General features: G+C 41.9%; 1 long non-coding RNA gene across 1 annotated transcript; it reads right to left on the bottom strand.

Moving 5' to 3' along the window:
- Positions 1 to 6,313: 6,313 nt before the first annotated feature.
- Positions 6,314 to 10,426, bottom strand: LOC123478972 (uncharacterized). The gene is made up of 3 exons (XR_006654407.2): positions 10,127 to 10,426; positions 9,603 to 9,647; positions 6,314 to 6,394 (listed from the first exon to the last, which is right to left on the bottom strand). It is a non-coding gene; the product is annotated as an uncharacterized lncRNA (long non-coding RNA).
- Between the last annotated feature and the right edge of the window lie 4,643 nt (positions 10,427 to 15,069).

The raw sequence follows: 15,069 nt of genomic DNA, 5'->3' as shown, positions 1-15,069 counted from the left end.
AGCTGATAGTCTTAGGCAAACTCCTTTGTAGGTAACTGTCTCCTTTTCTCTTGCTGCTTTTAAGATTCTCTCATCTTTAATCTTGGGTAATGTAATTATGATGTACCTTGGTGTATTCCTCTTTGGGCCCAACATTTTTGGCACTCTCTGAGCTTCCCAGACTTCCTGGAAGTCTATGTCCTTTGCCAGATTGGGGAAGTTCTTCATTATGTGTTCAAATAAATTTTCAATTTCTTGCTCTTCTTCTCTTTCTGGCACCCCTATGATTTGGATGTTGCAACATTTAAAGTTGCCCTGGAAGTTCCTAAGACTCTCCTTTTTTTTTTTGAATTCTTGTTTTTTCATTCTGTTCTGGTTGACTGCTTATTTCTTCCTTCTGCCCCAAACCATTGATTTGAGTCCCAATTTCCTTCCCATTGCTGTTGGTTCCCTGTACATTTTCCTTTATTTCACTTTTCATAGCCTTCACTTTTTCCTCAATTTTGCGGCCATACTCAACCATTTCTGTGAACATCCTGATTACCAGTGTTTTGAACTATGTATCTGATGTATCTATGTATCTATGTAACTGATGAACTATCTCTTCCTCACTTAGTTGTATTTTTTCTGGAGCTTTGATCTGTTCTTTCATTTGGCCGTATTTTTTGTCTCAGTGCACCTGTTTCGTAGTAAGGGGCAGAGACCTAGGTATTCACCAGGGCAGGGCAACCCAGGTCACTGCGTCTTGGTGCTGTATGTCAGGGAGGGGTACAAGAGGGAACAATGCCACTTGTTCAGCTCTCTGCCGACTTTCAGTCACTTCCTCCTCTACCCACAAGCAAATTGGGCCCTTCTGGTGCTGATCCCTGGGTGGGTGGTTTTGCGTACGTTCTAGAATCCTGTGGGTCTCTCCAATAAACTCTCCTGTGAGGCTGGAAGTTTCTCCTGCCACCATAATCCCCACAGGTTTTTTCCGTCAGAGGTTTTGAGGCTTTATTTCCCCATGCTGGAACCCTGGGTTGTGTAGTCTGTCTTGCTTCCAAGTTGTTCCTCCTGGTTTATCCACACGCAAATGTGAGACTGCCTACTCCGCCAGCTGCTGCCTCGCCCGGTCCTTCAGTTGCTGCCTTGCTGTGAGTCCTCTCTACCCCGGCTGCCCATCTCTGCCCCTCCTATCAGTCTGGATGAATATTTCTTCTTTTAGCTCCTTGGTTGTTGGACTTCCATACAGTTTGATTTTCTGGCATTTCTTGTTTTCTTTTTTTTTTTTTTTAATTTGTTGTCCTTCTTTTGGTTGTGTGAGGCAAAGTGTATCTACCTACACCTCCATCTTAGCCGGAAGTCAGCTTCCACTATTTTTTATATTTGCAAGATATGAGCCACAATTGCTGCAAGATTGGCACATTATTATATTTTTGTTTCCATAAACGCAAATTTGTTTACTTAATGACAATTTTGATATGCAAGTGATATGCCATTCTGAGATGGACCTATAGAAATGAAAATACTTAGGTAAAAATCTATAATTGGATCAATTTAAAACTTGATTCCCGACATCTTCAGACTTTTATCTCCTTTTATTGAAGATACTTCCTTAATTGAATACTTCCAGCTTTATTCATAAAAAAGGCATTTAAACCAATTTTATTGATTTTTAAGGTCAAATCCCTTTTGAGAGTTTCAAAGCTTCAGCAAAGTTTGATGTGGAAGTCTCTTCCAGATAACTTCCTTTCATCTTTAATCTTATTCTTCTGTTAATGTGTGTTTAATATCCACATATTCAAGTTATCAAAGTAAAAATACAATTTATCTTTTCAGTTTCCTAGGTTATTCTTCACTTTGTAGTGAGGCAGACAGAAAAGACATAACACAGGATGATGCCTGGAATCTGCCTAAACATGCAGAGTTTTTCCTCTCCAACCTAACCTTCCTTACCTTGATGTTAGAGACTATAAGTAGTGTCAATCCAATTCTCAGATTTTGTCCATCAATTTACAATATTTCTGATTCCATTTTAGTCTAGCCTCTTTTTATCTTTGCTAATTGTTCTCTTTATTAACTTTTAAAATTGCATCAAAAGAGACTTGTATTTCACCTGATTGGTCCCACATCATTCACGCCCACTTTCCACACACACGCCTACCCTCCATGTCACTGAGTTTAGGGTGTAATTTGTTAATTTGGAGATTCCAGCAAATGGTAACTGAGTAAGGAAACTTGTGCTCTCCCAGGTTCTCTTCAGATGAAGCAATACTGCAATTCTAAATTAGAATTATTTAGATGATTAATTGGAATCTTTCCCTAACCTCAGTATTTGGGAGAACTTGTGGGTTGAAAGAACTTTAGCTCCATGAAACTGCAGATTCCACTTCCTTATTTTTTTTAATTTAATCTTAATTGTATTTCTTTTCCATTACCATTTAGTCCTTTCATACCCTCCTCCTCCCAGCAATCACCACACTGTTGTCCATGTCCATGAGTCCTTTTTCCTTTTTGCTCAATCCTAGATCCAGAGGTAGGAACACAAAAGCACAAAAGCAGCACAATAGTTAGGAACATTAGCTTTCTATTGTTGTGTAACAAATTACCACACCCTATCAACTTAAAGCCACGCTCATTTACTATGTCACTGTTCCAGTAGGTCAGAGGTCTGGGTCCAGTGGGTGGGTTCTCTTCTTAGGGTCCACACAACCAAGTCAAGTTGGGGCCGGGTGGGGCTCTCATCTGCAGGCCCTGAGGAAGAATCTGCTTCCAGACTCTCTCAGGTTGTTGGCCAGATTTAGTTCCTTGTGGTTGGTGGTTGTTGGACAAAGGACCCATTTACTGGTTGGCTGTTGCCCAGGGGTTGCTCTCTGCTCCTAGGGCCACCCACATGCTTCCTCTTGCTTTCCATGTGGCCCCTCCATGTTCATACAGCCATGACCCATCCAGTCCTCACACTTCAGATCTCTCCTACCACCTCCCTTACACTTTTAAGGACTTATGTGGTTATACCAAGCCCACTTGGACAATCTCCCTATTCTTAAGGGCAACTCTGCCATATAACATCATACAAAATCACAAGTATGATGTAGCTTCTTATTCATAAGTGTGAAGATTAGGTCAGGGTAGCTGGGGAAGAGGGAATCATTTTAAAAATTCTGCCACCATGCTGCCATACGTATTGTTCCAGGTTTTGAGGAAGCTTCAGATACCAAAAGGTTTCACCTAGAAGACGACACCTCCTAAGAATAAGACCTTGAGTGAGTATTTGAAACTGCAGTGATGAATTCTCTGCAACGCCACTGGAATGAACCTACAGCAAAGGCACAGGTGATCTAACAAGGAGAGAGAGAAACAAGGAAAAAAGAAACCCAGTTTTGTTAGGAAGGATCCAGAAATATCAGGCCTGGTATTAAATATACTGACATGAACTCCATGAAACAAATGAAAGAGATGAGCCTGGAAGGGTCATCTCCACCAACGGGGAGTTGAGGAACACAGAACACAGCGTCCTGATGGAGAATTCCCAGATGATGGAAAACACCAAGTAAACAAATACCCAGCTCAGAGCCAACAAGCTGCTTCAAGGCTGAGAAGTTCCAAGATTTAGATAGTGGGTGTGGGTGGTAGGATGGAGACCAGACATTTCACTATAGGTCTGTCTAGTAAATTGAAAGGAGAAAATCACATATATTAGCTGTAATATATATGTGAGTAGGACACCCAAATAATCCCATTAAAAGGAAATATAGGTAGCAAAGCTGAAAACTAGACATCCTAGACTAGACATCTTTCACTCTTCGATCTTCTAGAACATTACTGAAATTATATGTCTCTACCTTCTACTTAATTCTAAGATAATGAATTATAAAATATTAAAGGTGGTAAGATCCTTAAGGATCATCTGGTCTAATCACTCTTTGTAACCTGGTAAATCAAGGACTAGAGAAAGAAAGAAACATATCTGGGTCAAGCAATGAACCTCAAGAACAGTCAGTTCCAGGGATAGAAGACTTTTATTTCCCTGCCCGGGGGGCTGTGCTCCTCTCTTTTAATAAACTAACCATCAAAGGTATGTCTTATGCTGTTTAGCAAACAGCAACTAAAAAGTAGGTTTTGCCCAAGGATGGATACACTGTAAAACATCATTGTGGGCCTTCTTTTAGGACTTTTATAAAAGCTTATACTTCTATGTTTCATTCTATCCCCCTCCTCCTTTAGAACATTGATTTTTTCATGCAAGATTTTCCTTCAGCTCCCAATCACTTGATTTTTTTTTCTTTTGTCCAATGGCTTTTAAATTATAAAGATTTCTATGGTAGTCAGGGTAGGTCTTACACTTTTATCAAACAAAAAATATTTTACACAGCTTTATATGTTGAATAAAAGTTTATTCTCCATCAAATACTATTAGCATGAAATGTGGAGATGAGTGAGATGTGAGGTCTGTGCTGGGACGCATCCCTCCACTTGATAACTAACGAGATGAATGAAAATGCCTAAGATCTTCCATTGGCAGGCCTCAGTGCTCATCTGTGAAAGGCAGGAGTAGGAGTGAATTATGTGTATTGTCCTGTTAGTGCTAATAAACAGTGTGTGTAAGAATGCAAGTGCCACGTGGGTGGATGGCAGGCTGTGCACTGCAGGCTTTAAGGGTGCCATTCTCATTGCAGCCTGTGTGAACGGGCCCCCACCCCAGAGAAATGACAACTGTGATGTCATACGTGGTGTTATACTGTAAAAATGCATCTCAAAAGGCTCTTTTAAAAACATTTTAAAAAATGGAAGATAGTATTAGACCATCCCTCCCAATAATTATCTCACATTTGGCTATAATTTTCCAGAAATCTCCCATGTTGGTGGAGAAGAGTAAAAGATACTCCTTTTGATCTGGCTGAGAAGAGCCCTTTTACTCTTGAGATACCATCTTAATTTAGTGAGAATCGTGCTGAGTTACTGTCCAGCTTGCAGTCTGGGGCATATGGGAAAGAGCCCAACAACAGTTGGAGAAAGGAGAGTGTGTAGTGATGAGCTCAGACGTCTAAACATAGATAGAAGCGAAGCCAAAAATTGAGGAGGAGATTACACAGGGAGCAGTCCAGTGGAAAGGCTGATATTCTGTAGGCATGGTGACGAAAACAAAAATTATAAGTGCTCAAAATTAATCCAGCCAATTTTACAATGAATAACATGGTCTAATTGAAAAGAACTCAAGTTAAAGGCGTATTACCACATGTGTGTGTCCTTCAATACTGATTATTTTAATGACTAACACTGTTTTGAGTTATGACCATGAGAAAGCTTCTTTTCAGATTTTGAACTCACCTTGGGCAATCAAAGTCATGGTGAAAGATATTCAAGGCCTCCACTCCCAGAGAGACAGGAACTTTAACAGAGAGAGTGATGGACTAAGAGAGAGAAAGAGGGAAACAGAGACAGATCCAAAAACATTTCAAGAATTTCTCTGCAGATTTATTTTTTTTAAATATTATCTAGTTTTAGAACAAATAATCAAATAGGAAAGTCCAATGATTTTAAAGTTAGGAAATCAGGTTCAGCTTGACTCACACCCCAAGATGATCCACACTTTGGCCTCTATAGCTCCCTAAATGTCAAATATTTCCTTAGACAAGGTCTAGCCTGGGCCACTGGAGGGGCGGTGTCATTTTCTACTCCAGAATTACTGATCACAGCGACATGGCGGTACGTGGCAGTGAAGGGGTCACAGAGGAAAGCAGCCACATCTAAAAAGGAAGGTCTTGCTTTGATTCTGGGAAAGCATCCTTCCTTCCTAGGGCTGTTTGACAGACACCGTGGGACATTTATCAGAAGTTAAGCTGATTTCATGCATTTTTCTTTTATGCTTCTCAGAACCAAGCAATAGGGAGATTGAGCCCTTTATTCATTAGCATATATTTATTAATTCAAAGATGCACATGTTAGGAATTAGGTGCTGGGAAGGAACACAACCCTGGGAAATGGAGCCATTCTGCTCAGTGAAGAATTGAAACAGAAGGTAAAATTTAACTTTTTCTCAGGAACCTTAATAAATAAGAAATGATACAGGATCTTCGATGCTGTGGATCCCTGCCTACTGCAATGGGAGTGATGTTTTTGAATGTTCTTCCCACTGCTGACCTGTAGCCACATGGGGATTAAGTAAAATGAGATAAGAGCTCCAAGGTGCAAAGCATGCAGCTCCCGTTATCAAATGGACGTGCCTTGGCTCGCCACAAGGGCTCACGTATTTTCAATTGCCCAATTCCTTTCCTTTACATGAAGTACCCTTTTCTCACATGAAGCACATTTGTTCTTGAAGAGGCCAAGCTGTGTATTTCGGGTACGTACATGACATATCCAGAAACAGGCCCATTTCTGTGAGGTTGCTCCCTCCTTGCTTCAACCGCCAGCATCTAAATCCACAAGATGATGCCTGAGGGTTCAAGCAGGGCAGGGACAAAGAGTGTTGGCATCCAAGCAAAAACTCAGTCATTAAGTGTCTGCTATTGTTTTCCCGCCCAGTTATCTCGCCCGTGCCTCCCCGTCCGAGCCCTCTGCTACCGCGACTATCCTGTTAAAAATGTCAGTGTTTTGGGGCATATTTACTTAGCCATCTACTTACTGGCTCTGGGATTCTGTTTTGTTAGACCCTGTCGTCACCACCAGGATGCAAGCCAATGTTTGCACTGGGTGGGAGTTAGAGGGAGGCATAAACAGAATCAACCCTCTTGTGCTTTAGAAAATCAGGCTAGAATTATATACATATTTCATGTCAGAAAAATAAAATGTGTCTTGGCGGTGGAAGGGAAGTTGGAGCGCTCGGAGGGGGAGTGGAGAGTTGGCTGAATTGCTCCCCTTTTCCTTGGCCCCCAGCCCGACATTCAACCCTTTACTCTCAGAGTCGGCTTCCTCCCCCTCTCCAAGGCCTCCCCAGGGCTGTGGCTTCCTTGCCTTCCTCCCGCGCAGGTTGTCGGAACCCAGAAGGACTTGAACAGGAAGGGCACCTTTACAACATGGTGCCTGTTCCCCACATGGTAATGGGTGGCTGATCAAGTCCTGGAGGGAATCGCCTTAACCTGGCTCAGAGGGGAAAGCAAGGCTCGGATGACAAGGCTGAGTCACAGGAAAATCAGATGAGCTAAATGAGGCCACACTTAGGAATCTATCTCTTCGGAAACAGAAATCCCATTTCACAGATTTGCAGAGCACTAAGATGGTTATCTGCTAAAAAATATATGTATTTTGCTAAACTTCTCCACACTTAGTTGTTTCTCTCTGACTTGAGTGGTTCTGTATCTCTAATTTCTAGTGTTCTCGGGGACCCCTTTGGAATTGCAGTCTCTTCTGAATTGTTGCCTGTCCAATGCAGGGCCCTTGCTCCTGTCCCTTAGCCCCACCCCTGCACTCACAGCTCCTGTGGCTTCCATCTATCCCTGAGAGGGACCACCCTGTTGTATGCTGTGCCTCTCCTCAGTCCTCAGACTCCTGAGAAAGTGCTCATCTTCACCAGGGTCTCAGAAACCCCGAAGACCTCTGGTGATGGGGCTGCCTGTGTTCCTGTGACCTCCAGATGCTGGTTCTAAGAGGTGTAGAGGAATCTTTTCAGACCTGCATGGCAGCTCTTAGCCCATGGCTTTCCCACCCTCCTCATTTGAGACTCAGGTCACCAGCATGCTGTCCTCATCTGTGTGTCTGTCATCTGCCAGCCTCTGTGTAGGTAATTTCCTCATACTTAGCACCTCTTTGTAACCTGGCAGAACGTATTACTCTTCACCTTAAATCCTAAAATGCAGTGGTGACTTCACCAACCACACCTAGAACCTTGCTAATTTGAATGGCTTCAGACAGTCCTCCCCATCTAAACAATTCACTACAGCCAGACCCTGGGATTCTTCATCTCTTAAAGCACCCTGACCCCCACTAATAAGCCACCTTTGGAACCCCACCCTTCTAGCTTTGTTTAAACAGTACAACAATGTAGTTTAGTAGAGAATGATGTCTCATTCAAATTCAGGGGGCGAATCCAGATATCAAAATGGACACAAACACTATAGTTAGGCCCTAACAAAATGCTTGGTTTGGAAAAGAGGAAAAGCAGTAGGAAGAACAAGAAAAAAAATAATATAAGTGTTGATGGCCTTTCCTCCTATAAGAAATGTCTACCCCCTCCGTGTTGGGAAGCAAATTTAGCACTCAGTAGCAAATAAATGGGAAGCATTTAACTCCTTTCTCAGGACAAGAGAGCATTTCTGCTGGGTCTCCATAGACCTGTGGGAAAGGGTAAAACTGAAATTTTCATATGTCATGATTTCTTGGGTTGTCTGTGGGGAAGAACACACTTTGTGCCAGAGTGCCATGACTGGTCTACTCAGCGCCTGCTCCACGGCCAGTCCACCAAGGAATCTCAAGGTCAAGTGTTCCATCCCGTTACAAATGTGTGTGGACTGTTCCAGATTGCCACACTTTCCTTCTGACATGATTAAAATAAGGCTGGGAAACTTGCCTTATCTGGAGTTGAGTCCCAGATCTTGGCATTGTCCAAAACAATCCAGGAATTCAAGTTACACTAATGAAGTCATCCTTCCTGTGCCAAAAACAACTTGTGATGGGTCTTCTACACTTACTTTGTAGGCCATACATTCTCCCCCAAATGTGAGTGCTGATGAACTAGAATCAACTAATTTCCGAGAAATTTTAGGGCAAGGGAATAGCCCCAAATGCTTCTGGATTTTTCTGACTTTTTGTTGAATGGCTACAGCTCCCTCAGCTCTGTGTTGTCAGCAGAATTAACCAGTCTGTATCATTTTTTATAGATTGTGAACTGGGAGGACCTCAAGCCTGACCCCCATCGGACCCCAGTAAATCTCACAGCACACAGTTGAAGACACTCCTCTGGGCTTTGTTTTTCTACCCGTCTGTCATCTCCTCCTATGCACTTTGGATACTGGCAGAACTTCTTTTCATCTGAGGTTTACAGTAGGATTTTTTGTAAACATCTGCTGAAGATCCAAATAGGTACACAGGATCCAATTTGTCATGTGACCTCCAGGAACATCTCACTACATTAAAACAGGGTTGTTTTTCTACTCGAAAGACTGCATTTCCTTCCTGCATGCGCCCAGTTAGCATCTTCCTTTTTACACACTAACTGTATGGGATTGCTTCGCCTAGGCTACTCCTGTCTACTTAAAGTGCAAACACTTCATTTCTTCTTTTATCTCAGTTTGAAATAAAGCTGTTCAAGGTAGGAAGGAAATAATGCAATTGCCAGCTCTACCTCTGTTTATTTGAAGACCATTGCATTTTGTTACCAGTTGGGTTTAGAGACTCTCAGAACATTAACTTGGAAATCTCTTGGTATTTGTTTCTTAAAATGGTCTACTCCTAGGATCCTCGCAATGGTATTATTCTTATATTAAGACCAATGCCTCATTCTGTAGGATTGAGTGAGGAATAAATCCACATGCATTTTGCAGTTAGACCAGGACTTTAGAGATGGTTTCTATATGTAGCTGCCTACTTCAGCCTTTCACTGCAGGAGCTGCCTGCTGTATCTTCCCTTCAGGAGGGCAAGCAGGCACGCACCTGTCCAAGTCCCTCACACCACAGATGAAAAAGACAGTGAGACACAGAGGTCTTACCCATAATGACCACTTGGGCTTCAGCTCTTCTGTTTTTTCCTGCTCCTTTGTAGAAAACAAAACAAAGTGGGAAACATTAAAAAATACAAACAAAGTGACAATGGGAACTCATAATCCATAGCCAGTGACCACTATTCATGTTTTGATCAAAATTGTGTTTTATTATGAAAATTTTATGTTATATACTTTGAGTTAAAATTATATAAAATTGGGTACTGGTTTCTTTTTTATATATAACAATATAATACAAATCTTTTCCAACATAAAAAAACTAATTAGCGTATTTTTAATTATCATTTAATACATTATTAGCAAATGTACCACGATTCAACTAATCACCTTGATTTTCTAGAGAGTTCTACCGTTTTAAATATAAGCACCATCGATGTAACAGTAACCGGAAGGAACACTGATGTAACACTCTCCAGCACACAGCTATATTTGGATCGTCCTAAGACTGTCCTTTATGCCTACCTAGAAACCGGTTCAAGATGACACGAGTTTCACCGTCCTGTTTTCATCACCTCTGATCTGGAAAAGGTAGCTCCTAGGTCTTTGTTTCTCACGACCCTGGCACATTTGAAAGAGTCCAGGCAGATGGCTTTGTGAAGCGTCTCTCCGTCAGGGTTTTGCTGAGCGTCCTCATAGTCAGATTCAGGCTCAGCACCTTCAGCAGGGATGCCCCAGGGGTGCTGCGCCTCTCTCAGCGCACCACAGCACGAAGTCAGCGTGTCCCCTTTTGGTCATGTTGACTCTGATCACTTGGTGACAGTGTTTTTCCGTGTTTCTCTGCTGCAAAGGCAGCTCTTCCCTTGGGCGATTAACAAGTTATCTGTGGGGAGATCACGGAGACTATGTAAACACTCTGTCCCTCAAACACATCCATGAGTTTTCGCATCCACTTTGATGTGTCTGAAATAATTATTACTGTAGTTGCCGTAAAATAATGATTTTTCTAACTCTCGAATTCCTTCCGCATTCGTCATTTCCCATTTTTGCTGTAACAAAAGCTTTTACTCTTTCTTGCCATTTTGTTTGTATGTATGTACTCAGTCATTTGTTCACTTACATATTTTAGTATCAGAATGGGTACATGGATTCTTTTTATATTACATATATTTTAATTTACTACAATCATTATTCATTTTGATTCTGAAATTGTCCCTGAGTTGGTTAATGGAATCTCTGAAAGGCTTGCTTCTAAGTCCATTCAGCATATCTCAATCATTATTTTCTTAGCCCTTATGTTTTGCTTTTCCCACAAAGAACATTCCAGATTTTTCTCATAATTACATTGCTCTCATTCCGGGATTGGCCATTTTTCCAAGGAGCCTGGATTTCTTTTAGGGGAAATAGAGTTAATTCTAATTTTTTGAAAGGCAAAATGTTTTGTTTTTAATTTTCTTTGGTTATTAGTGAAGTTAAATTTTTCTCTAAAATTTATTCCTTGCCTACATTTTCTCTTTTGTTATTCTCTTTCTAATTTGAATAATATTTTTTAGAATATCTAGAAAACACACTGAGAATGACATGTATATTTCCATTTCCATTAAACCATCTGTTTTACAGGGAGAAATAAGTTTATAATTTCACCGTTCTAAATGGTGGTTAAATCCCCCAAAACACTTTTCATAAAGCTGTGATAGACATATTGCAGAACTCAGTCATATTTTAGAACACCATCTCAATAGTCAAATTCACAACTCCAGCCTCTGGGAGCATACAGAGGCCAGAGCACAGTTGCCTGGGGCAGTGTGGGGGATTGGGGAGATATGTAAAATCTTTGCTGGTGGAAACAGCAGTGAAGCTTGGGAGAGGAAAGGATAAGTTTGAAGACAAAGGAATCTGTGGCTGTGGAAGGAGGCATCTATGAAAGGGAAAGGCATGGGTTATTTCAGAAGCAGTTGTGGAGAGAAAGAAAATGTTCTTTCTCCAGAAGTACCAGTTGAAAAAGAAATCACAAAACAAAGTGGCAATTTATGAATAAAGAACTTTACCTTTATGGAGAAGTATCACAAGTGTGAAACATTCTATAAACACATATGGATGGGAGAGATTGTCCCTCTGCTTGCCTAGAAATATGTAAATTACATGGTAATCACTCTCAAAATGAAATGACAGTGAGAAAATTAAATAGCAGATTCTATTTGGGGGCACGTATAGCCACCATAAAGTCACATGCTGAACCTCGGATGTCATATCTGAGATGTTTTTCTGTCAGAAACACTTTCACCTCACCCACAAACATCAGTGACCTCCCAGGATGCCCCTTCTTGGCATGAGGCGCAGAAGTGACCGAGGAAACCCTCCACCCGCCACAGCGAACCTGTCATCTGGGCTCCTCACCACCACTGTTCCTTCAGCGGCTCCTGAGGCAACAATCTCTTGACTTCCCATTTCCTGAAGACTCTTAGCCAGAGACACAAGTGCCATCAAAACACTCACCAAAGTTTTCAGAGGGGCAGGAAATTAATTGAGTGTATCCTTGTCACCACCTTGCTTTTTTTTCTTTCCATTGCTTTTCCTTTCCTGACCAGAGTCACTTCCCATCGCTCACTGGGTCCCCTAATAGCCCATCTTCTCACCAGCTCATCACAGCCTCCTCTGTTTTGCATTTCCTTGCCAGGGACTCTTTAAAAAAATGTAAAACTAATTTTTTATTTTTTAAGAATATAATTGTTTTGGACTTATTGAAAGTGCAAAAAAAATGTAAATAAGTAAATAAAAGCCACCTATAATTCTAATATCCAGAATTAAACACTGTTCACTTTCTAAAGTGTATCTTTCCATTCACTTTCTCTCATTCACGTGTCTTCTCTGTGTGTCTTTGTGCACTTCTGTGTCTGTCTGTATCTCACTGTCTGTATGTACATACGTACCCAGAGAGAGACAGAGACAGGGAGACAGTGTGTCCGTCCACAGTGTGTATGCCTATGTGCACACATACACACACGAACAAATGTAAACTTCTGATTTGTTAAGCTGCTGAGACTGCAGATTTATGGGTAACAACTGATAGAGAAGACCTAATCTAAGCAGTTATTCTAGATGAGGTCGTTGACAGACAGGTGCATGCAACTGAAAACGAAGGGACAGAGGGTGAAGGAGGAAACAGAAAGATGTAATTAAATAACAGGAAGCCATGAATATACCTGCGATACGCAGGCAACCCATTTCTGAGTGCTTCAGATCCAAATATACTTTAAATGATTAACCATGGATTGAGAAAGCAAGGCCAGTCTGTCGACCAGTCATTCATTCATGTATTCCTTCTAAAGCACTTGTCAATTGCTTGAAGGCTGTGAGACCATAGGACAGGCACCAGGGCTATGTTCAGGGTTAATGTGGTCCCTTCTTTAGGATGCCCATGGATTATAAGGAGAAAGATCAGTTTCATTATAACCCTGTCAGCAAAAAGAGCTGTTTTCAACATAGACCCTCTGGGGAAAAGGAAGAATTAAATGAAGAACTTTAATAGTCTCACATTTCATTAAAGATTATTCAGTTGTTTCTTTCTTTCCCTGATAACTGCCTAAGATTTCAAATGAATGGTCCTTCAACTTTTGCCATCTTTTTACTTCTAGCTTCTAGGAAAGCTGTAAGATCTGTCAAACTGATGCAAGTTATCGGAGCAGCAGAGAAAGAAAGACAAAGAGCCCAGATAACACAGCGACGGGAAAATCCGCACACTGGCCTGACTCACCCTGCCAACTGTATTTAATTAGAAAAGATTCCATAAAATCTGGAAAGATTGGGATTCTTAATCTCAGAAGCTGCAGGTCTTTCACCAACTGATGCGCCACACTCGCCTCCCGGAGCTGTGCAGCCAGCTAGTGTCGGTGCGCCAAGCCAAACTAGGCCTTCTGCTGGGGGACTCCCTGTCTGGTGACAGGCAGGACTGAAGATGCTCTCTTCTCTGTGCTCATGCAGAGGAGGACATCTTCTTCTGTGAGAGCACAGAGACCCACGCTTCTCTGGGTCTCACTGCGGGCCCACCTGCCTAGACGAGAGGAGCCACAGTGTCCGTACAATTTACCAACAAAGAGTAGTGATTTACCAATCACCCTTTCTCTCCACACTTCCTCCGCTGTCTCTTCTCTTTTGTAGATGGTAGAAATGACCTTTCGGCATGAATTCAAACAGATGGAACCAGAAACCTGCTGGGGCCACTCCAGATGAGCCACATCAGACACATCCCTAACCACGTCGTCACCCAGGAAGCCTGATCGTGACGTCACTATTTGCAGCTTGCACCTCTCTGCCCTGGAATGTCCTCCCACAGACGAGAGCTTCCTAATGGTATCTGTATTATCTGGTCCTTCAACTTTCATCTGTATTGGAAAATAAATGAAGAAAAGGTTCAGAAAAGAATGGTATACATCTTTCAAATCAAGAAAACATTCAGATGCTGTATTCGCAAAGGAAAGGTGATGTTTTAGAAAGAGGGCTGACATTTTAGTAACATTGGATGCTCTTGTCCTGGGGGTAGAGGCCAGGAACATTTGAATCCTCCCCTAATCTCACAGTTCCTTCTTATAAAGTCCCTGAGGGCATTATAAAAACAAGGACTACAGCAAAATGGGAAATTAAAATACTTTATTATTAGACTGGTCAGTGCCAAATAAACAAATACAGGACTTTCTGGTGATGTGCCTAGGGGACACGGCATGTTACCGGCCCCCAACCCAGATCCCCAAACTCTTCGTGGAATATCTGATCCTGGAATCTTAATATCATTGGGTTGTTCACATGGCATAGGGAAGCAAGTTATAAATAATGTACTGCATGGAAAAAGAAGTAAAGTGAGCCTGGAGAAATTTCAGAGACCAACAGAATCTTTTATTAAACCAAACAACAAACAAATGAAAAGTACTCTGCCATTAAAGAAAATACAGCTCTACCATAAAAATCTCTCATCATCGGACAGATAGGGATCCTGGACCCAATCCCTCAGTGGTAGACACAGAGGGACTGTGGGTTCCAACACCAGCTCTGAGAGTAAGAAGACGAGAAGAGATCGGTGACCTCAGGCCTTCTCAACAACCTGGCTGTGTCTCTAGAGGAGAAAGAAAATTTTAACATCCTGTGAATGGCCCACTGGTGAATATCACCCAAATAGTAGCAGGCCATGCGGCATAGTTACTTTAGTTCATACCCTCTTAGGAAGAAGTGAAAAATGGGACAAGCGGGTGGACAGGTTTACAGAGCCCCCACACGTCCAGGATTGGCTGGGAAAGAAAGAAAGCAAAGGCTGTTATTTATTGTGAGGTTATTTTGCTGCCGTGGTCAGTACACAATCGGGAGCCTCTTGCACTCGGCAGGGGCATTGTGCCCGAAGTCCCGCAAGCATCACAGTTCCTCCCAAGTTAGGTTTCATCCTCACTGCGTAGACCAAGAAAACGTGCCTCAGGAAGGTTATTTACACCAAGGTCTCAGAGATGTTCACTGTGATCTTGAGGTATCCGGA

Source organism: Desmodus rotundus, chromosome 5 (assembly GCF_022682495.2).
Source record: "Desmodus rotundus isolate HL8 chromosome 5, HLdesRot8A.1, whole genome shotgun sequence".
NCBI lineage: Eukaryota > Metazoa > Chordata > Mammalia > Chiroptera > Phyllostomidae > Desmodus > Desmodus rotundus.
The sequence above is the reverse complement of the archived record's forward strand: the minus strand, read 5'-3'. Positions and strand labels throughout refer to the sequence as shown.